General features: G+C 35.4%; 1 long non-coding RNA gene across 1 annotated transcript in view; it reads left to right on the top strand.

The window, feature by feature from the left end:
• The first annotated feature begins 694 nt into the window (after positions 1-694).
• LOC116549419 overlaps positions 695-23,831 on the top strand; it is a 53,710-nt gene continuing 30,573 nt past the window's right edge. Inside the window, exon 1 of the long non-coding RNA XR_004267857.1 lies at positions 695-792. This is a non-coding gene — a long non-coding RNA (uncharacterized LOC116549419). The remainder of the gene's footprint in view (positions 793-23,831) is intronic.

Raw genomic sequence — 23,831 nt, 5'->3', positions numbered from 1 at the left:
GGAGGCTGGAAGACTCAGCAAATCTGCTAATTCCACTTTCACACTGACAGCTGATTTGATGGTGCCCACCCAGATTAAGGGTGGGTCTGTCTCTCCCAGTCCACTGACTCAAATGTTAATCTCCTTTACACCCAGGAACAATACTTCGCATCCTTCAGTCCAATTAAATTGACACTCAATACCAACCATCACAATTATAAAATGAAATTGGGAGGCCAGGAAGCATTGATTTTGCCATAGTACTAAATTAGAATAGAGCAGGGAATGCATCCAATGAAGTAGTTTCCCCTGTCCCGTGTTTAACCTCGTGGCATTTAGAACATGTGTATTGTTCAGTGCTTTCTGAAAAAGCAGAATTTTCCTCTTTACTGAGTGACACTTGAAGTTGCAGGGTGGTTGTGAGACTGCTCTTGGGCTTTTGACACATTAGGAAGTTTTGTATTTGCAAACTCTTTTCCCTCAAATTGGGTGATGAAAAATTTGTGCTCCCTTCATCAGGCACTTTGTAAGTGGGAGGAAGTGATTGGGGTTTTCATGACACATGTGCCAAGACACGGAGGGCTCTTGGGATAGCTTTTGGAATAAAAAAATGAAAAATACAAATGGGAAATGGGAAGAACAAAAAAATATTAGTCCTTTTTTTTTATTGATTTAGAAGGTTTTTATGTCCTAATGCGATTTTTTTTTAAGCAGAAAGAAGTCTTGGAGAAGAGAAAGAGAAGAAAATTACCATAAAAAGTTGGACATGAGAGCGTAGAAGTCTATTAAGACAGAGCGTGGAAGTGACATTAGGTAGGAGATATCAGCTTTGTAGTTTGCTATTTCTCTTTATCAAAGTAAAAGGACTTTGCCTTGATTGAATGACTTCCACAGAGGGGCCTGGATGGTTTATGCAGTAGAGCAGATGATGACAGATAACACTCTCTGGTCAAAGCCTTTGGGAAGGCATTGTGCGTACAAAGATTTTTCCAGGGAGATTTGCTTCTGCCCACTAATTGTGGTCATATATTTTATGGCTTTGGGAATATCATGGCCACTAGTGTAAGTCCCAGAGCTGCAGAAGCAATGTTCATGTCTGATTCAGTAAAAGCTGTTTCTGCATGAACTTCTCAGGGTGTTTCTGAAACTACCTTGATAAAAATCACTCAGGACTTCTTAATTTTTACAACCAATTATATATTTCCCTGCCCCATACAGCATAAATTGCTTACAGTGGCTACTATTGATCACACATACCTTTTAAAACTCGCTCCTCAAATTTTTAGCCCCTGCCTTTTCATGTTTGTCCTTTCATCTGGCTATTATTTTTTCTTAGCATCATCAGTAAACACCTTTTCTGCCAACTGTTTAAATATTAACATTGTCTGGATTTTATCCTTGTTTTTTTTTCTTCTCCTTTGACATGTTTTCCTTCAGTAATCTTATCTGCTCTAGTAACATTCAGCTACCACCCAAACTCTTTAAAATGACAATATCTGGGTCAATCCAACCACCCACTTTCTCTGTATCTACACCAGGGCTACATTCGCCAAAGAAAATAAGAGAAAGAAGCAGTTGGTGCTACTCCACATTGATGGTCTCCAGGCTGACCCAGGCCCTCAACACTGCCTGGCCATCTTTACATTTTCTATAGACAGAGCCCTCTCTTAATCTCTACAGGGGCAATTTTATATCCTACACCTATTGACAGATAACTTCACATTTTACTTGAATGATTTGAAACAGAAACTATTGGACAGACTGAGTGTTGAGGAAGGATGAATGGTAAATGGTATTATATATTGCACAGAAGTCAAGGAAAAAAAGATCTCAACAGCAAATTTATTAGCTTGGTGAAAAAGTGATTGCGGTTTTTGCATTTAAAAGTAATAGCAAAAACCACAATTACTTTTCCACCAACTCATACAAATAAGTCTATGCTTGATAACTTTAAGATTTTCAACAGAGGAGTTGGGAAAAATCACACTACAGTGGTTTAACAAAACTAATGGGGAATATGGAAAGGATCTTTGCATTCCTAAACATGTTTAACAAAATTATTTTTATAGAGAGAAGGAAAGAGCTCAGGCAATAGTTGGAGAGCCATTTCAATTCCACCAGTGGGACTGCAAAAGGGTATTCAAAGGATCAGAGAAAATCAGCATGTTTTTAACCTAATGGAAAAGGGACCAGTAAAGACAATAGTTTGAAAGCAATTCCTTTTCTCTAAAAACATGCTCATGGTTTTTCTCTCGCTTATCTATCGATGTATATTCTTGGTCAGAGAGATAGGAAGAATAAGTCTCACATTTCTGGCTTAGACTGGTGGGATAGTAGGGCCCTTCACTGAATTGCAGCAGTAACTGTTTCTCAGACTATCTGTGGTGACGGATCAGCTTTTTATTTTATTTTATTTTTTAATTTCTTTTTCATTGCATACTTTTGTAAAATACAGTAAAAATAAATTACTAGAAGCGTGTTAGCACGGGAAGATGTTGCAGCATTGCTCAAGTGCTATGGTTTCTAAATGCTTTCTCTTAGTTTCTGTATTTACTTCACCATCGACTAGTTCAAATAATCCCTGACCATCACTGGTGCATTCCTCACATTTTCAGTAGCCCTGACTAAAAGAACATACAGGAGCTAGCAATGTGGAGGTTGGTGATAAATTTCATTTTGGACATGGGGAAATTGAAGCCCGCCTGTTGGGCATCCAAACAGAAGCATCCAATAAATAATTGGGTAGATAACATGACAGAGGCTGTAGAGAAAGGTTAAAAAACCCACAGAATAATGTATTGTTCATCAATCGTAAAATGGAAAATTCAAATATGACATATCTCTATTATGGTAAGCTATTCAGAAGTGAAGAATGAAAGCATTAAAGCTAATTGTTTCAATATCGAAAGAACTCCAAGGTATGTTACTGAGCCAAAAAATTAGGGTATGTATTATGACTTAAAATTATATCTGGAATATATATACACACACACATATAGGTACATATACACACATATACATACATATGTATATACATACATACATACATAAATATAAAATGTGATATATGTATGTATGTGTGTGTATATATAAATACATTGATAAATATATATATAAATACATTTATATATAAATATATATACACTCACACAGACACAAATTGAGAAAGTCTGGAAGGTTTTACAACTGAAGAATAATTACCTTAGATAAGAATGTAGGTTTAATGAGGAATATGACAGGTTAGATTCACATGTTACTTTTAAAGTTAACTTCTGTATTGGTTTTCTGCAGTTTTCTTTTTACAGAATTAATGCATTTTTTGGCACTGATTCTGCATTTTTTTACAGAATTAATCCTTTGTTTTACAGAATTAATACATTTTTTGGTAATTAAATATAAGAATTATACATTTTTTGTAGATAATGTCATATATGGCTTGCAAATATATAGAAATATAAACATAACTAGTGGCTTGTTATAGTTTCATTTTGTAGTAATTATGTAATTAAAGGAGGTAATTTAGCATCATGGATAAGAGCGCTTCAGCATTCTATAATCATAGATTCAAGACCAGCTCTGCCACTTACAGAATCACTTGTATGATCCTGAATAAGCTTTTGAACCTCTCAGCCTTAGTTTTCTCATCATTAAAATGGAGACAGTAATGGTACCTACCTTGTGTTATTATTGTGAGAATTAAAAGAGTTACAAAATGTAATGCAGGTAATATGCATAGCTCAGAGCTCAGCAAGTCTGCAAATTTATAAATGTTACAGCCCTTAAGTATTTTATTGTCAGATTCTTCAAATAAATGGAATTATATAAATTATGAAATCAGCAGTAACCTCTTTTTCCCCATTCTGCATTTAGATTATAATTGCAAAGCAAGAAGTCTAGATTATTTTTGTTTTCACTCTGTGTGTTTACCTATTTTTGTATGTAAAACTTAGGAGTAGGCAATACTCAGGTCTTGGGAAAGAATATGAATTGGGGGTCAGACAAAGCTCTAGATTGTGGGTCTGTAATTATTCGCTGTGTGGTCTTGGGCACATATCCTGTCTATAACTCAGTGTGCTTATCTGTGAAATGGTGCTGATATTTCTTCCCTCCTTGGGCTTTGTTATTTCCATAGATATAAGCTAAGAAAAGGCCCTTGCAGAGTAGCTACTCTATAAATATTGCCTTTCCCTTTTCAGAACAAAAAAACATTTTTCAAAATTCAGTATTTCAGTATTTAAAAAAATACAAGTTTTATTTCATTTTTTGAGATAGGGTCTCACTCTGTTGCTCAGACTGGAGTGCAGTGGCCTGATCTCAGCTCACTGCCACCTCTGGCTCCTGGGCTCAAACAATCCTCCTACCTCAGGCTCCCGAGTAGTTGGGACTGTAGGTGCACACCACCATGCCTGGCTAATTTTTGTATTTTTTGTAGTGATCAGGTTTCACCACGTTGCCTAGGCTGGACTCAAACTCCTGAGCTGAAGCTATCCACCTGCCTCCGCCTCCCAAAGTGCTGGGATTGCAGCTGTGAACCACTGCACCCAGCCTAGCATTTCAAAATGTTACTTTATATAAACCTTCACAATTAAATAAAACATATATCTGCAAATGTTCTTTTTCTTTTTCTGAAATCCTGGAAAGCCCTTCCAGAGTGCTCATACCATGTAATCAGTTAGACAAATCTTTTTATCACATCTCCTCAACTTGTTCAATGAAAAATACACTGGAATATTTTCTTCTTGACTCCTTGTATTGAGAAAAGAATGAACTTGACAGAGAGAGGGAGTTTTAAAAGTCCTTTTTGAATGATAATGGGAGAAATATATGGTGTGTGGAGAGGTGGGGAGCATCCCACATAATGAATCATATGCAGAACGTACAACAGAGAATTCAATACTGTGCTTCTAAAACCTCAATAGTGCTTACAGTAAGTGATATTTTTGTGGCCTTTTCTTTGCCCAGATATTTGTCATTCTGTAGTTGATATAGAAAGAGATTCATGGAAAGTCATAATTATTTAAAGAAGGGAACAGGCAAAGTGTTCTTTTGCCATGTCTATAAATCTTTTCTCATGCTCTGCTGAGAACTCTGCTCTGATTGTCTGCTTTAACCATGTAATAGGAGTATATCATAATGTCAGGAGTTGTCAGACCCTCAGAACTCTCCATAATGTGAGATCACAAGCAGAGAAAATTTTATTGTAACATTTCTGACTACAAAGTATAAATACCATTCAGTTGGCACATTGACATCACATCAGAAATTTTTTTTCATCTTTATACTTTAGGTTTGCTGAGGTATTTAAATCTATGAAGTTAGACAAAGCCAGAATAAGAAAATTAAAATTTATAATAGAATAACATTGTCAGAAGAAAACCAACTTTTTGAAAGGAAACATAAAAAGGAAATTTAAAATAAAGATTACAAAGATATTTTTAAAAAGGCAGTGTATATATTTTCAGTTATGTTTTCATTAGTTCTCTCTAGAGTACAAAAACATTTCTCAGAACAATTTAAAATTGTAGATATAAAACAATAAATCACTCAACACAAGATTTAAAAATCTCATTGAGATCCCTGAGAGAATATTTCTTTCTCATGATGAAGCTACCAACTGGGAATATTTCACTAATTCTTCAGTTTGTTCATCTGCCTCACTGCAGACCATTATGGCTCCCATAACAGCTACTGTTTTTAAAAAAGAGAAAACATTAATGCTTGCATAAACTCAAATGTAAAACTAAGTTAAGAGATATTTTATTTTTTAGTGTGATTATACTTCTACCAGATGTGCTTTTCTTTTGTTATGTAATAAAATATAGAATCCGCTGTGACCAAAAGAAGACCTAGATGCATTATTTTCTTCCTAGAAATACCTTACTAAATTTACCTTTGTACTTCTAGGTAAACCTCAGTTTGAAGGCTTAAATGCGTGGTTAGTGATTGACAAACAACATCCATGTTTTTCCCTCAGAATCGATATTTTTTGATTGTCACTGAGGAAGGAGTTTCTAAGGAGATATGTACATGAATATATATGTTGTACTCAGAGAGGAGATACTATTCCTGTTCTGTTGCATTGTAAACAGTCTCCTCTCTCTGGAAACCCAGCCTGCTTTGTTAAGGTTTGGAGGGGAGCCCCTCTCCCTCACTGCTGTGCTGGGTCTCAGCTTCCTGTTTGACGCACATGGCTGCTGTCTTCAGATTCAGCCTCAGTGTTAATCAATAAGGGCACTGACAACTCACCTGGTCCAAATGCCAAGGCAAATCTCACTTTAAATTGTTGAGAAAAATATGTTTTTAATAGATGTGGGACAAAGAATTAGGCTGACAAATAAAAACATCCTTTGGTAAGGTGAAAATCAAACTTTAATATATATTTTCATTATTTGAGGGTTTTTTATTTTTATAGGTTACTTAAATCATTGACCACTCTAAGCTGTCTTGCTCTGGTATGTTCCCTGACTTCTGCAATAATAATGTTAGTGTCTTATTATTATTATTATTATTTATTTTTTGAGACAGGGCCTTACTCTGTTGCCCAGACTGAAGTGCAGTGGGATGATCTCCACTCACTGCAGCCTCGACCTCCTAGGCTTAAGTGATCCTCCCACCTCAGGCTCGCAAGTATCTGAGACTACAGGTGTGTGGCACCACACTTGGCTAATTTTTGTATATTTTATAGAAAACAGGGTCTTAACGATGTTTCCCTGACTGGTCTCCGACTCCTAAGCTCAAGCCATCCTCCTGCCTCCACCTCCCAAAGTGCTGGGACTATAGGCATGAGCCACCATGCCCGACTGTTAGTGTAGTCTCTGTTTGTTATTTTTCATTTTGCTGATAGCACATTTTTACATTACGTTAAAGTCTGGTGAGAGTGAGGAAGGTATGACAGATTTATCCTTCTCTATTACATTTTAGCTTTATTCAAGGCTCATCCTAATATCTCTTCTCACTTTATCCACTCGTCCCAGGCAATCTCCCCTAGGCCTGTGGCTCTGACTATGTTCATACTTTGTTTATCTCCAGCCCAGCGCTATCCTCTAAGCTCCAGACTGGTATGTTCAATAGCCTATTTGGTATCTCTACATGGATGTCTTAAAGACATTTTAAATTCTACTTATCCCAAACTGAACTTAATATCATTACCACCTTCCCACTACAAACAAAACAAAATAAGATCTTTTCCTAGCATCGCTATTTCAGAGATATACAAGCTAAAACCCTGAGTCATCCTTGCAGGCTTTCTCTTTTCATATACGATATCTAATTAAACCATCTCCAGGCCCACTGATTCTACTTCTTAAACATTTCACAAACCAACTTATTTCTATTTTCACAGCCATGACCCTAGCTCAAGCTGCAGTCATCTTCACCTGGAAAATAATGAAAGCTTCCCAAAACCTTCCACTTTATTTATTTCAAATCTGGGCTGTAATGCATCACTATGCCATTGCTGGAGCAATTTTTTTTTCTTTTCAATAAAACTTAACGTCCCATGTCAGTCCCTTATTTAAACAATTAAATGGTATCTCACTATTCTTAGAATAAACACCATAATACTTAACATGGTCTTTACTGTGCCTGGTCTTCCCTCCACCTCTTCTCCAGTGTCACCTGTCACTGCATGTCCCTTCCTTTTGGCTTTTCAGTCACTGGCCTTCTTCCAGTCCCTTGAATACAGGACTTTGCTCATGCTCTTCCCACTTCCTGGAAAATCTCATCCCTTCTTCATCAACACCTCCTCCCCACCACCACTCACATATCATCCTGTTAACTCCTACTCGTTAAGATTTCAGCAAAATCATCACTTCCTTCAGAATGCTGTTTTGAACCATCTTGGTCAGGTCAAATTCCCCTCTTACACCATCAGAATACCATACACTTCTCTTTCCTAGTGCCAATCACAGTTTTACATTTGTTTGAGGGATTATTTTATGGACATCTTTCATATTCAATAGTAAGATCCATATAGGAAGGTACTACATCTGTTTTTGCTAATTACTGCATCCACAACACTAAGCATAGAGATGGCACTTATGCTGGTATCAGAGAAAATTCATATTTCTGCTTCCTTATGCTAAAGTCCAGTGTCATATGTCTTAACTGTGATGCTGGTATTCTGCTTCTGTTACTTAGACATTTTTCATCCATCTCTGCCTTTTACGTTTTTGTGTATCTGTGTGTTATCCAGCTGAAAAATGGGTACTTTCCTTTTGTCAGCAGAAAATGCATCCTTTTTATCATTTGGACCACTTTTTCTACCCAGATCAATTTTTCAGAACAACATAATGAATAGATTACACTAGTCTTTGTTCCCTTCATGGTTCTCAAGGCTATGCCTTGTCATTAGCCTTCTGTTTCTTAAGACAGATCTCTATGTTCTCTAAGGGTCTCAACTCCATCTGTTAGAAATTGCTGAGTAATTTGGCTAGTGTCAACCCAAACAATTTGGTTTTACTATCTTTCCCAGCCAAATTATAATTATCACACCTTCCCAGTAAACTCTAACTCTCGGATTTCACTATCTCCGCAGGCCTGCTGAGCCCCAGGTCTCTACCAATAACCTGTCTTGGTTTTAGCCTTTGGAGGAATTATCTTGCCCCCATGGTTTTAGAAATGAAAAACAAAAGTTTTAAGCAAGTATTACTAAAAGTACTGAACTCTGTAAAATAATACATTTTACCTTTTAGCCTTTCAAAAAAGTTTGCCTATTTTGCTTTTAAACTACAACAACAGGGGAAGGGGCAAAAATGACAATCTTTAATATCTGTAAATTGCAGCTTAAAATAAAAATACTACTATTCCAAGAGAAAAGTTATTTTCAGCACTTTAAAAATTTTTGGCATTTTGTGCCCACTATTTGCGGATTGCATGAACATAAAGAGGTTACCCCATTAGTGATGCAATAGGGCAGATGCTTTGTGCAAGCCTTTTTCCACAGTTACTTAAAAACATTTTTCAGAGTATGCATCTTTCTCATTAGTGCCAAGAAAGATACTCTCTGCAAAGGAAAGAAGTGAATATCTAGCTGTTGTTTTAAACATTAAAAGGTATCCTGAGAAAATAGTTCATAATTTGTTTCTAGTGCTTCCAACAAGCAGATGGAAGAACCTACTATGAGCTGAGCATGATGAGAATGCTGTAGAGGTTTCAAGATTTACAAGTCACAGTTCCTGCACTCAACAGCATATTGCAAACAGTATGGAAATACACTAAGTGCTCAGTAGAGACTAATTCAAAGTAATTACATACATGTCTTAGATTGTTTGAGTCATTATAACAAAATGCCACAGACTGGGTAAAACAGGAAAACAGACATTTATTTATCACCTTCTGGAGACTAAGAGTCTGAGATTAGGGTGTCAGCATGGTTGAGCTTAGTGAGGGCCTGCTTCCTCACAGATGGCATCTTCTTACAGTGTCTTCACATGGTGGAAGGGACAAGTTCATTTTCTGAAGTCTTTTTTTTTTTGAGACAGAGTGTCGCTCTGTCGCTCAGCCTGCAATGCAGTGGCGCAATCTGGGCTCATTGCAACCTCCTGGGTTCAAGCGATTCTCCTGCCTCACCTCCCAAGTAGCTGGGATTATAGGTGCTAGCCACCTGTATTAATTAATGCTTGGCTAATTGTTATATTTTTAGTGGAGATGGGGTTTCACTATGCTGGCCATGAAGGCTCTTTTATAAGGGCATTAATTCTATTCACAAGGGCTTTGCTCTCAATACATAATTAACTCCCCAAAGTTCCACCTCCTAATATCATCACCCTGAGAGAGTGTCAACATATGAATTTTGGGGGGAACACAAATATTCTAACCATAGCAATACACAAAGAATTCTGTGCTAAAAAAGGCTTAAAAATAATCTACTCTGATTTCTTAATTTTAAAGAGGAAGAAAAGTGGGCACAAAGAAGTCATGAGACTGGTTTATTACTATCCAGAACTAGATTCAGAACCCTTTAGATCATATCTCATTTGGTGCATTTTATGTGCTATAGAGGAGAATTTGTATTCTCTTATTTATTACTACTGGGAGGGATCTTTTAATAGTCCTCTTTTTAACACCAGATTATGGGCTTGAATTAAAAATTGACATTGGTGATGCAAATTTAAAAAGGAGACTCAATGGTTGATAGCTTATGATATGTGTGGGTAGATCACTGATTTTTTTCCACGTGAGAAAGGAAATAAAATAGTACTTAAATCACATTATTAATTTCCCAATATGAAAAAAATGTGAAAGAATATCCAAATTAAAATAAAATTTCTGAAGAAGCACAAACAGGAGGTTTTTAATATAAAGATACTATATTAGTATTTAGTATCACTTTTCCAGCATTATTTGAAGTCTGCTCAACATGCACAGTGTCTATTCGGCACCCAAGACACCCTTAGTATTTCAAGATGCTATAGATGGTTTATTATTGATAACTCCTAAAGAATGATCATCAATCTCCTTAAACATTCATGTGGTCAAGGTTAAAGGTGAATGTGTCGATCTACCATTTCTCTGCTTAGTTTAGGCATAAATTAAACGTTTTTCTTCTTCCTCTTCTTCTTCTTCTTTTTTTTTTTTTTTTTTTTTTTTTTTTTGAGGCAGAGTTTTCCTCTTGTCACCCAGGCTAGAGTGCAGTGGCACAATCTTGGCTCACTGCAACTTCTACCTCCTGGGTTCAAGTGATTCTCTTGCCTCGGCCTCCTGAATAGCTGAGATTACAGGTGCCCACAATGCCCGGATAATTTTTGTAGTTTTAGTAGTGACAGGGTTTCACTGTGTTGGTCAGGCTGGTCTCGAACTCCTGACCTCAGGTGATCTGCCTGCCTCAGCCTCCCAAAGTGCTGAGATTACAGGCATGAGCCACTGCGCTCAGCCAAATTAAATGTTTTATATGGAAAATATAATTAATCTATGCAGAATATTCAGGTGTGCAGTAAATGTTTTAATCAAATGTTTTGGCAAACCATTTGGGGTTAGCCCATAAGAATTTATCACTCTCATTCATATGCAAATAGAAGTGTATGTTCTAAGAGTATGAGAGCTGTAAGAAGCCTCCGAGAACACCTAGTCCAGCCCCTACATTTCACAGATGAGGAACAAGAGTGACCTGTTAGCCTTTTCTAAGAAAGTCAATTAGCCATGTTTTCGTAGACAAACAATTTTCATGTTTGTTCTTTTTGCTATTGTTATTATGTTGATACATTCTGAAGTTGATCAAGATTTCACCATCTTTGTAGCATGCTAGTTTTCAATATGGTGAAAAGATGTTTTGTAATAAGGAAGTCATTTCATTAGGCTAAAGAAGATCAGTAACTAAGATAAGGGATATGGTTTAAATGACAGTTGCTATTACTGTAGTTATTTGTTGTACCTACTCATTGGTGTGTATGTGTGTTTGTACATGTGTGTATGTATGTCCATGATACTGGGTGTATATATCTCTGAGTCTGTGTGTGTATGTGGCATTTGTGCATGTTAAAATATTTAGATGTGGATGTGTATATACATGTGTGTTGAGTGTGTATGTGTATATTTGTGTAGTTGTACCTGTGGCAGAATGAAGGGTTCTTATTTCATAACTCCCTGTGATATGTATCATGCTCCTTAGCAAAGAGCTTCAGACTTACCAACTGTTCTTCCCAGAGTCTGAGCTAATAGAAAGTCTGCCACATTTATGACTACATACTGTTCAAACTGAAAAATTTCTCCCTTTACCTAGGGTATTTTTAGCATCAAAGACTCTTTAGTCACTTGTAGACTTAACACTCTTTAAAAATAAAACCTTTATTTCTTTTCTGAGTGCTGCAATGTGGGCTCTTTTGGTGTTAAATGAAAAACTGACTTTGGAAGAAAGATATACCAAAAAAAGAAATGTTATGATACTAGCACAATTACTTACTAAAGCTGTTTTGAATTGCATTAGATACTATTTTATTCGATTCCAAGTGTGAACAAAGTGTAAAAAGCTCATGTTTACTCATTTAGAAATAAAGAATCACAGAGGCCAAGTGTTGGAAGAGCCTGCAAATCACCCCCTCTGTTGCCCTGGACCTCAGTTTCTCTATTCTCTAAAATGAGGACTTAAAGTTGTTTTTTTTAGATGTCATCCCTCTTGTTTGCTATTCCAAAAAAAATAAATTTAGGGCTTATGTTTGATTTTTTTCTTTTTTCATTTTGAGCAGCCTGGGTTGCCAGACATCCATGGCATAGAAGGTGTTATTTGTTCTGATTTGAAAATGAAATATCTAGTATGGTGTCCAACTCTCTTGGAGCATTATTATAAATTCATTGCCCTGTAATAGCTTAGAAAGACAGAATACAGACTCCCTGACACTTCAGAAGACACTTACTTATCTAGGTCTAAAATATTACTTATTTAGAGTAGAGCCATACAAATAGAACATCAAAAAGGTCATATTCATAGACAGAATAATTGTCGTTTTGTAAAAGATGACCCCTAGAAAAATGAGAAAACTTCCTACAAATCCAGTGTCTGCAAGCATCAATAACTAATTTGTTGATATAATCAAGAATATTCACTACAAAATACTCCAATAAAAAATTAAAGTGTAAAATCTTTAACAGAACTGAAATTTTATTAAAAGAACACATTATTTAAGTTAATAATTCATATCAATTACTAGTATGTTTTCAGTTTATACAGATTTTGCAGTTTCCCAAAGCTTAATTATGGGGAAAGAAACCTCTTTATTGTAAAAACCTTATTTTACATTTGTATTATTGATTTATTTTTAATTTGATTTATGTGTATCTATTAGTCAATTATTTCATCACAGTAATCACTTTGTCAGATTTTATGAGGTAGGCAAATAACAACATCATGGTTTGCACTTGACACAAATACATGAAATATAGTTTGCGTTTATATTCTGTGAGAAACATGACATTTCTGTCTGGAAGAAACCTATTGAAGAAATGGGAAAAGCAGTGCTGGACTGACAACTAAAATATGATGAAATACCTAAGAGTAGAAATCAGGGGGGGACATAAACTACAGCATTTTCCTTCCCACACTTATCCAATCTGCTTATGTTTTCTGAGGGAAGTAATTTCTGACTCCAGTGACCACAGTCATCATAGAAAACTACATACTAGTAACAGGCTGGGCGAAGTGGCTCACGCCTATAATCCCAGCACTTTGGGAGGCTGAGGTGGGCAGATCATTTGAGGTCGGGAGTTTGAGACCACTCTGGCCAAAATCATGAAACCCCATCTCTACTAAAAATACAAAAATTAGCTGGGTATGGTGATGTGCATCTGTAACCCCAGCTACTTGGGAGGCTGAGGAAAGAGAAGTGCTTGAACTAGGGAGGTGGAGATTGCAGTGAGCTGAGATCATGCCACTGCACTCCGGCCTCCACGCAGGACTGTCTCAAAAAAAAAAAAAAAAAAGAAAAAGAGAAAAACGATATACTAGCATATTAGTAACAAAGGCACAGGATCTTCTTCTTCAGATCAGGAGCTGACAAATGTTTTCTTAAAGGTATGCATAGTAAATATTTTAGGCTTTTTGGGTTGAGAGACAAATCAAGGATATTATGTAGGTACTTATATAACCATTTAAAATGTAGCCATTTAAAATGCCAAAAGCATTTTTAGCTTGTGGGCCATACAAAAACAGGTGGCAGGAGAGATTCATCCTTTATTAAGGAACTGGAATTTCAAGACTCTATCCTGTATCAATTATACAATTGACATTTTATAAAAATTAAATAGGTTAGAGCAGTCTTTTAAAAAATTTAAATGTTATTTTTTCCCCCTCAAATTATTGCTTCTTGCCAATAAAGTTATCATTTTAAATGAGAAAAGGATATTCAGTCTTAAATTCAAGAAATTTTCTCCACAGGAAACTTACATTGTTTTAATTCAGAGTCAATGAGGTACAAGTCAAAAGATGAACACCAAGCTGACAGTAGCAGAAACGTAACACAACAGTAATAAGGGTAGGTAGTGGGTGGTCAGAGAATCAATGTCCATACTTTGATCTTCTGATAACAAGATACCATTGTTATTAAATTAATAGTTGATATAATTTTTAAAAGTTTCAGAAGAGGAAATAACATTTAATATTTAATGTGGAAAAGTACATGAAGACCTATCTAAATATTGAGATATGAGCTACTGGAGGGAGAATGATATATTTGCACCCAGAAATTCTTGGGCACTATATCAACTGGGGCAAATAAGTGCATTCTTTTCAGGACTGGAACATATGGAAAGCAAAGACAGTCTTAGACCATCTTTTTCTGTGCCTTTATCTTAGAAGAAACATAACTTAGCAATATTTTTTCTCCATTGGCATTTATAGAATTATAGTTTTTCTTAATTAAGAAAATGAAAAAGAATTCAATATTTTTGTGTGAATCCATGTAGGTGGTAAAATACATAAACAAGACAAGAAAAGATGATACACAAGAAAAACACAGCCTTTTCAAGCAAATTGGAAGCTATAAAACATCATATGTCACAATTTTTTTTGGTGGAATGTGATGTGCCAAGATACTTAGATTTTTTAAAAGTCAGCCATCAACTCATTAACCAGTGTCTGCAAGCAGATGTTGGCTTAAACTGTGGTGTTATTTGGTGTGCTTTAGAAAGTGGAGATAGATATCAGCTTTTCAAATAGTATCTACACAACATAAAAAATGATTTCTTTCCTCAAATTTTACTTGTCATATTATGTTACATTAGAAACAGAATGTTAACTGTGTAATGAGACAAAGATACTAAAGTGTAAAGGAGAACACACTTTTTCAGCTTAGATACATTCCATCCTTTTAGACATGGGTAGCCATTCTGAAATGATAGAAGAATTTTTGTTAAATGCAAATCAGTTGCTTGTGAATTTATAAAATGAAAGTTTAACAAGTTTCAAAAATTTTCAAAACAACACAAAAGGTGCCTGAGTGATACTTTGCTATTTTAAACAGACATAAAAGACTGTGTTGGCAATGCATAGCCACTTAGCACCTGATGTTTTTCTACCAATGTTAGTGCCCAGGGCCCCTATGTGATGTGAGCACCCCAATTTTGGGATTGTTGATGCTTTCTAATACCTTAGTATGTGATTCTTTTAACAATAGTGGATATGGTGGGCTTCTAGACCCCTATTAAAGTAATTACAGTTTGCCTCTCAAAAGGGAATATAACGCAGGTATTTTACAAAGCAGTTAGATTCCATCTTTTATTTGTATTACAGTGAAAATTAATATTTGTATTATTTTAAGGTAAGAGAAATTAACAAGAAAAGACAACTGTTAATGGAAAAGTAAAAGAATGTTGGAAGCATACAGAGATGAGTCACTGGTGAAATCAGCTTTGTTTTTAATGGAATCTTATTCTATGCCGTTGAATCATTCATACGTGTGCACTGATTGATTTTTAACGCTTTCAACACATCTCATAATTCTCAACATCATTTAATCTGAATAATTCTGGGTTTGTTCAATCCTAAATTATTCCAGAAAGATAATCATTTATTTTATTATTTTAAAATCTTGTCTGGAAAAGAAATATTATAAACTAATTTGGGTTAAATTCCCATCTTTCTTAATCATTGGTTGCAGCTGTGTTCCCTGGGAAGCAAACTCTGAGACTGAGAGTATATGCAAGATTGATCTCAGAGAAAGGAAAGAAAGATGGAGAATGGGAAAGGGAGAAGAGGGAGGAGAAAGAAGGGAATGAATTGGGTGTGAAAGCAAAGAGAGGGAAAGGGGGGAAGGATGAAAGGGAGGAGTAAAGGAAGCAGTAGGATTGGAGAGCACAATGGGCTAAATGTTTTGTGCACCCCCAAAATACTTATGTTGAAACTAATCCTCAGTGTAGATGGTATTTGGAGCTGGGGCCCTGGGAGGTTATTAGGTCAGGAGATTGGAGCCCTCAGAATGGGATTAGTGCCTTTGTCAGGAGGCTAGAGGATTAGCTAGTTCTCTTTGTGCAATATAAGGATACAAGGAGAAATTAGCAGTATGCAACCCAGAAGAATGTTCTTACCAGAGCCTGACCACAACCATGATTGGAAACTTCCTGTCTCAGAACTGTGAGAAGCAAATTTCTGTGTTTTATACACCAACCCATCTAGGGTACTTTGTTAATAGCCTAACGTAACGCACAAGCAGAAGGTGAAATTGCAGCTGTGATGCTTCTCAATAATAAAGAATTATCCCATACTTCAATGAGAGTGCTGGATCTTTATATCCAATTCAATATGCTGTGTACTATGCTGCATAGTTTATACTGTACAGTTATACAGAGTTTATGCTATATACCATACCTTAGAAATTACTCCAGTCAGTGGGTGCTGCTGCCTCAGGAAGGAGGCTTACAGCTAGGCAAGACAGCTCTCTGTAGCCCAGGACAGTTTCTGGAGAAAGCTAACAGCTGAAGACAGCTCTTCTAGCCCCTGGAGAAGTAAGTCCTAAAGTCTAGAAGGGGGATTTATGCAGGTAGTCACAGCATTCACTATAGCATTAAAATGAGGAAGATTAATTTCTAACCTAAATTACTCCTATTAAGTCTAGATTTTTAAATTCTCCCTTCTATGAAAGTACTGAATAGCTGCTTTTCCTTATATGGACTACATATTTTAATCATGATGCAGTGAGTCTACTAATGTAACTGAAAGCTGGATGAGCAATCCCAGTCCGCTCCTTTCTAAGCTTTGAAAACATTGCTCTTGTTTTCTCTTGAATGCACTGGCTAACTCTTGAACGACATTTATTAATTTTGTATACCATTGTTGCAAAGATTGTTAACAATAGGACATGCCACATAACAATGCTTGGAAGACACTGTTTTAATTTTAACTACCTGGAGAAGGCTAGCTATTTAGTAACAGAATATTTTCATATTGAACTGTGGGGAAAGATATATATATATGCACATTTTGGGATCATACAATAGGATCTCAGCCTTATTTAATTTAGAAACAGAGGTAGTAGCCATTTAGGGGAAGAATAGAAAATTATTTATCTTGCTTGGATTGAATAAGAAAATATTTGATGATGTAAGAAGCAATGAGATATCGAGCTACATCAGTTCTCTGTGGGGCCATGCAAACTCAGTGACCTCCGTCAAGTGACTAAAGGACACTTAATAAGAGCTAAATGAAGCTAGGGCATTTTGTTGACCCTAACATGAGGCTATCGAGAAACCATGACTTCAATCCCATAATGTTTCTCTGAGCCACTGGGGGAATCAAATAAAGAGGATTTCCAGTCAGTACTGTGATAGAGACATAACCTTCTTTTTGTTGTGTTCAAACCAACAGGAAATACAAGGAATTTGATGGAACCAACCTTTATATTTTCAGGAAATATAAGATAGAACCAACAGTAAATATGAGAAATTTGATAGTTTCAACAAAACAAGTACAAGGGTTTGGGTTAATGATATCTTTAGAAAAATAGCTGATTCTGATGAATTGGGGAAAAATATTTCAGATTTCAGGCCACCTTCAATTCACTAGGGATACACATGTCCTTCAAAAATTTGCCCATATGAGACATATCACAATTTTCCATTTTTAGGGAACTCAGGAAAGTCCTTCCTGATTCATATACTTAATGAATACATAAAGTACTACTGTGTGTTACAACTCAATGACATTAACCATTCTTAGGACAGGTGTTTTATGGGAATCTTCCAGTAGCAGAATTGAGTAAACCAGAATTATAAAACATGATCCACATGATCCATCAAGTTATGGAGTATTTTATTGCAAAAAAAAAGAGGCTCTAAACCTGGCTAGATGAATATGTCTTAAAAATGACACCTTCAAAATAACTAGACAGCTTTAAGTAATAGCATCAAGGTACAACAATAGTATAGTTTGTTTCTCATTGAACTTACAACTTCTTTTTAGTTTGTTTGTTTGTTTCCGATAACAAAATGAGGCTTTTGGTGAGGACTCATAGAGGTTATGCTTTTCATTCTCCTCCCTTTAGAACAGTATGAGTGTTCCAGTAGATACTGATTCTCTACAGGCAGAAATAAAATTGCTGATCTTTTATAAAAACATTGCCCTCTTAAGTATTTCCAACCAAGATTGCAAGTCATATAAATCCTGTGGAAAAGTGTGAATTTCTTCTCTAGCTGCTGGAATTACCTTTGCTCCATCATAGCAAGATTTTTTAACTCAACATTTTTCTGCATCTTTGCGTTTCATTATTTTATTTACTTATTGCAAGCGAATGTCCATATGTTAGAGCTCTGTAGAGAATTTTTTTGTGTCAAAATGGCTAGTAAGCAACATGATTTCTATAAGTATAAACAAATACTAAGACTATAAATGGATCTTGCCTCTGGACCCATGCAGAACACACAGATTCTTCTTTTCTACTTACTTTCTTTTCTTTGTGAGAAGCAGCATTCTTAAAATTCCTAGGATAAAGAATTGAAATCTCTCTTTCTCCTTTATTGTCTAGTATTTGACTAGCCTCGGGTTTTAGAATCTGAAAAGCTGAAATGCGTCATTAGGTTTTCAGTTGATTTGGACTGAAGAAAAAACCTAATTGTACATTTTTGCAAGATTTTAAATAAATAACATCTGCTGTCTTAGCCATGGATGATTTAATTTTTTAACATGTGCTTCCACCCTTTAATTTTCTACAAAGCAGCCACATCAATTATTAATTCATCTATATTTCCTCAAAGCAATTCAGACTTAAGATCTTTCATAAATATTTAAGAATACTGCTGCAAAATAAACAAAAACTTCTACTTAACTTTTAATTGCAAGTTTGAGAACCAATGCTTGCAAAAGCAACCAAAACAAGACAAACATGATAAAAACAAAAACAAAAACAAAAACCCAGAGAAGTAAAAAAGCAGACACCAAAAGAACAAGGAAACCAGACTTCTGCCATTGCCTGTTTTACAATGTGAATCTCATTTACTGCACATTTAACTAATGGAATAAATTGACATGGCCAAATTTAACTGAGGCCTGATGATAGCACTTAATTTCTGATAATTCACTTTTTCTCTTTATCTTTCACACACATTGCCACACATGGTGTACACTCTTTACTATTAATACTGAACAAGTTACTAAAATAATAAAGACAGGAATATGCAGAAATAGCTTGCATGTAATTAAAATAATGAGGGAATAGCTCAAACTTTCCTTTCTTATTATCATTGATAAGGCTTCTGAGAAAGATGCTATTATGAACTGAATTGTGTACTCCAAAAAGATATGTTGAAGTCTTGCCCCCATACCTGTGAATATGACCTTATTTGGAAATTGGGTCTTTGCTGATGTAATTAAGTAAAGATGAGGTCATACTGAATTAGGGGGAGCCCTAATCCAATATGCTGGTGTCCTTAAGAGAAGAGGAGAAAAGCCACACAGAGACACACAGAAAAAATGGCATGTGACAATGTAGACAAAGATTGGAGTGATGCATCTGTGAGCCAAGGAATGTCAAGGATTTTGGGCAACAACAGAAGCCAAGAGAAAGGCATAGATTAGATTCCTTCCTAGAGCTTTCAGAAAAAGTGCATCCCCACTGACACCTTGATTTCAGACTTCTAGCCTCCAGGACCACGAGAGAATGAATTTCTATTGAAAGACACCCAGTTTGTGCCACTTGGTTACATAGAGGATATATGCTAATCTGTTCTTTTTGCTTTCTAATATTAAAAAGCATATATACAATGAATAGAATATATATACGATTTAAAAATTATTTATAAAGCAAATATCCTTCTGATCACCCTCCAGGTCAATACACATGGATTATATTTCTGAATTCTTGAAAGGCTCTCTTATCATATGCCCCTTTCTTACCATAGCCTACTTCTTGCCCCCACTGCCTAATAATCCTTTAGCAGCTTTTCTTCATAGTTCTGTCACCTATGCAATCATATTGTAATCAATATGGTTTAATTTTCCCACTGATAAATCTTTAAAGGAGAAGATATTTAGATGAACCAACCTGATGAAAATGCGTTTTAGAGATTTGCTTGGGAAAATTCACAAGTTACTTACTGATAAATATAGATTGAAACTACACTCTGTAAAATTATATTTTGAATAAGCATATTCATTCAGTTTATTCACTCATTGAAGACTTATTATTAACTGGGGACATATTGGGCAAACTTTATTTTTCAGGCATTTACCAGATAAGAGATTAAAAATAATGTCAATAATTCCACTTTAACAAAATATATAATTTAAAATTAAATTATTTGAAATCATACTTGTTACATATGCACACACACATGAGTGTGTGATTTAATAAGATTGTTTGTATTATAGAACAATTAATACAATGAATTTTACCAATTTATAGATTAACTTTGTTTATGGATATAAACATGAGAGAATAGTTTTAGAGGTGCTGCACATTTTAATTTTTATTAAATCACTAGATTTATGTAGATTTGCTTAGTTAACTGAACTTGGCCAGTCTATGCATATGAATTCTTCTTGTTATCTCCATGTATTTACTGTTAATAGAAAATATACAAGTCTTCTGATTTTATAGACTGCTTAATCTAACACATATTCACAAGTATTACAAAGTGTTAGATATAAGGAGGTAAAAGACTTCAAACGAGTTTTTTGTTTAGTAGTAAAATGCTTGTGAATAGGAGCCTGTCAGATGTTTTAGAAGGCACTGGAACACAAGTATCTGCTGGTTTTCAAAAAGTTTATGGTTCCCTGAAGAAAATATTGAGTTGGTTAATGACTATAATATAATATGATGCATTCTATGGTCCAGGAAAACTTGAAGTGGATCTAGCTCAAATTTGAAAGTGATGAGACCCCTTGAAAGCGATGAGACCAGGTGCAGTGACTCATGCCTGTAATCTCAGCACTTTGGGAGGCAGAGGTCAGCACTTTGGGAGCTTGAGCTCACAGGTGCAAGACTGGCCTGAGCACCATAGTAAAACCCTATCTCTATAAAAAGTACAAATATTAGCCAGGCATGATGGTGCACACCTCTACTCCCAGTTACTCAAGAGGCTAAGGTGGGAAAGTATGTTTGTGTCCAGGAGGAGGAGGCTGCAGTGAGCTGAGATTGCTCCCCTGCATTCCAGCTGGACAATGGAGTGAGACCCCCATCTCAATTAAAAAAAAAAAGGAAAAAGAAAAAAAAAAGAAAGTAATGAATTCTATCTGGAGAGAATTCCATATGCTGTTGCTGAATATTGAAGGGCGGGAGTTTGTAGACATAGAATACCAAGGTCAAAGAAAGGCAAAGTGTTTGGCCTGTATCAGATTTGTTTTTAATGTCAGGAAATAAATCTCAATAACATTTATCTATAGATATGTATCATTATATTATTAACTTTGTGCCAGCTTTCAATTGGTCTTGGAGAGTTATCAACTTTATATACTTATTGATCAATTGTAATTTAGTTAACAAAAAATGTCACTGGCTAATATGATTCAGTTGACATGCTCACTATTACAGGCATTTATTTCTAGATCCAAAATTCCTGATACTGCACATTATCAACTGCAAAGTATTTCTTTAAAAATTTCATTAAAAATTTGCTAATTTTTCAGGATTACATTGTTCAGTTTCTAATACAAGAACTAAATTGAATGCTTCCTTACAGTTTACAATAGGCCAATATATGCTAGAAATTTTAATTCAGTGTAATTATCAAAGATGTTTAAATTGTTCTTGTTTAAGTTTTATTTTTAATTGACAAATAATTTATATATTTATGGAATACAATGTGATATTTTGAAACATTTATACATTGTAGAATGATCAAATCAGGCTAGCGTAGCTACATCTTAAATATTTACCATTTATCATTTCTTTGTCATAAAATTTTGTTTCTTAAAATTTTTAGTTATTTTGAAATACATTACTAATTATAGTCACTATACTGTGCCATGGAACACCAGCTCATACTTCTCTTAACTGAAATTTTGTACTCACTGATCAATCTCTCCCTTTCCCCCATTTACCCTCCACATATAACTAGCCTGTGAAAACCATTATTCTACTCTACTTCTATGTGTTTGACTTTCTCCCTCAATTTTATTTTTCTGGCTTTTTCTTTTGGTCTTATGATAATTTTTCTGTGGGTTATAAAAATGTCCTTAGATAGCAGTTTCTTGGAACTTCATGAGGTTACTCAGTTTTCATGTTAATTTTTCAACCACACATTAATAAATTCAGATTACACTAATACATTCAAATTTTACAGCTAGGATAGCACAGGCTCAGAGGTTGAATTTCTCCAATTAGGCTTAATCCACACAGTACCCACCTTCTCCTCCTCTTGCTTGACACTGGATTCCCTATTAAGTAGTTATTTTCACTGTCATCACACTCAGATGCAGCCTTTTCAGATTTCCTTTTATGAACCGTCTTGCATCTCACTTGGCACCATGCACAAGTCCAAGGTTATTCTGTTCCCAGGTGAGTGGTCAACTTCCTTGGGCCAATATCTACATCCCTTTTGTCTCTGCAGTATTAGCTAATGTATTCTGTATTCCCACCTTGACTCCTTTTTTTCTTCATTGCAGAGACTTCTGTTATTTAATTCAAGTTTGACAACATTGTAAATTTTTTGGTATGCCTTAAAATGTCTGCATTTTTGTTGCTGAGGACTGAGAAAGGGGGAAGACAGCATATTTGTTTAAATTGCTAAATTACTAAAACTAGAATTAGATTTTTTTGGATAATAGGATAAGACAATTTGGAGATCTGCGATAAGTACCAAAGGATGATGGCAGAAGGAGGGGATGGATGTGATTTTTCTAGACGGAGTGGTGAGTTAGAGATCAGGAACCTTGATTGTACATGGACATGTCAGAGCCAGTAGACAAAGCGGTGCTGCTGAGAATGGCATGTGGAGCAGCAGGAGAGAAAAGAAAAACAGAAGGTTCAGGGGACTGGTGTTACAAAAACTGCAGGGGGAGGAGATTTCAAGAAAGTTTTGGGGTATTTAACACATAACATCCCCATATGCTAAAGTTTAGCATCACAGGGAAAAATTCATTGGCTTTGGCACCTAATCATTTGCAGTCTTCTCCCTCTCAGTTGGCGGCAACCCCATCAGGTTGCTCAGTCAAAAACCTTGGAGCTGTCCTTGACTTATCACCCTCTCTCACAAGATCAATATCTAATTCATCAGGAAATTCTGTTTGCTTGGCCTTCAAGATATGCCTGCTCTTTGACTACTTTTCACCACTACTAATTTAAAATTACAAACTGAATATCTCTCCCTCCTACTCTCAGCAATATCAGCATTGGTTACCCAGCTTTCTTGTTCTATAGTCTTTTTCATCTCAGCATAGTGGATGGCATCCAAGCAGTTACAGTGATTACTTACTGTCTGTTTTCTCTCACTAGAATACTAGTCCCATGAAGCAGGGTTCTCTACTGTGTTCCAAGGGCTTAGAGCACCTGTACCTGGCACATAGTAGTGACTTAATAATTGTTACATGAATGAATTGTAACCTTGTTGTATATTTAACTAAAATTTTACTTGAGTCAATTTTAGTTAAATACACAGTAAGGTTCCAATTAGAACTGTACAGTTGGAGCTGTATGTTTTAGGCATGTAAGCCTTATTCACTTCTACTTTGAATATAATTAATATTTTAGTAAAAAATTAGTCCATTATTCTGTTATAGGAATCCTGTGCTCGAGAATTTTTGCATCCATCAAATACTAGAAATTAGAGTCCACACATTACTACCAGATACCATTTTTACCTTAAAATAATTAAAGATTTTAGCCAAAATTCTAAACAATGAGATTTAAAACATTCATAAGGAATTAATATTCTAGCATTTCTTCTTCACAGAGTACTTACTTGGTGAACAAAAAATTTTCAATTTACCAAAAAAA

The sequence above is a fragment of the Sapajus apella genome, unplaced genomic scaffold (assembly GCF_009761245.1).
Source record: "Sapajus apella isolate SASKATOON/1434 unplaced genomic scaffold, GSC_monkey_1.0 scaffold6, whole genome shotgun sequence".
NCBI lineage: Eukaryota > Metazoa > Chordata > Mammalia > Primates > Cebidae > Sapajus > Sapajus apella.
This window is presented reverse-complemented; position numbering and strand designations above follow the sequence as displayed.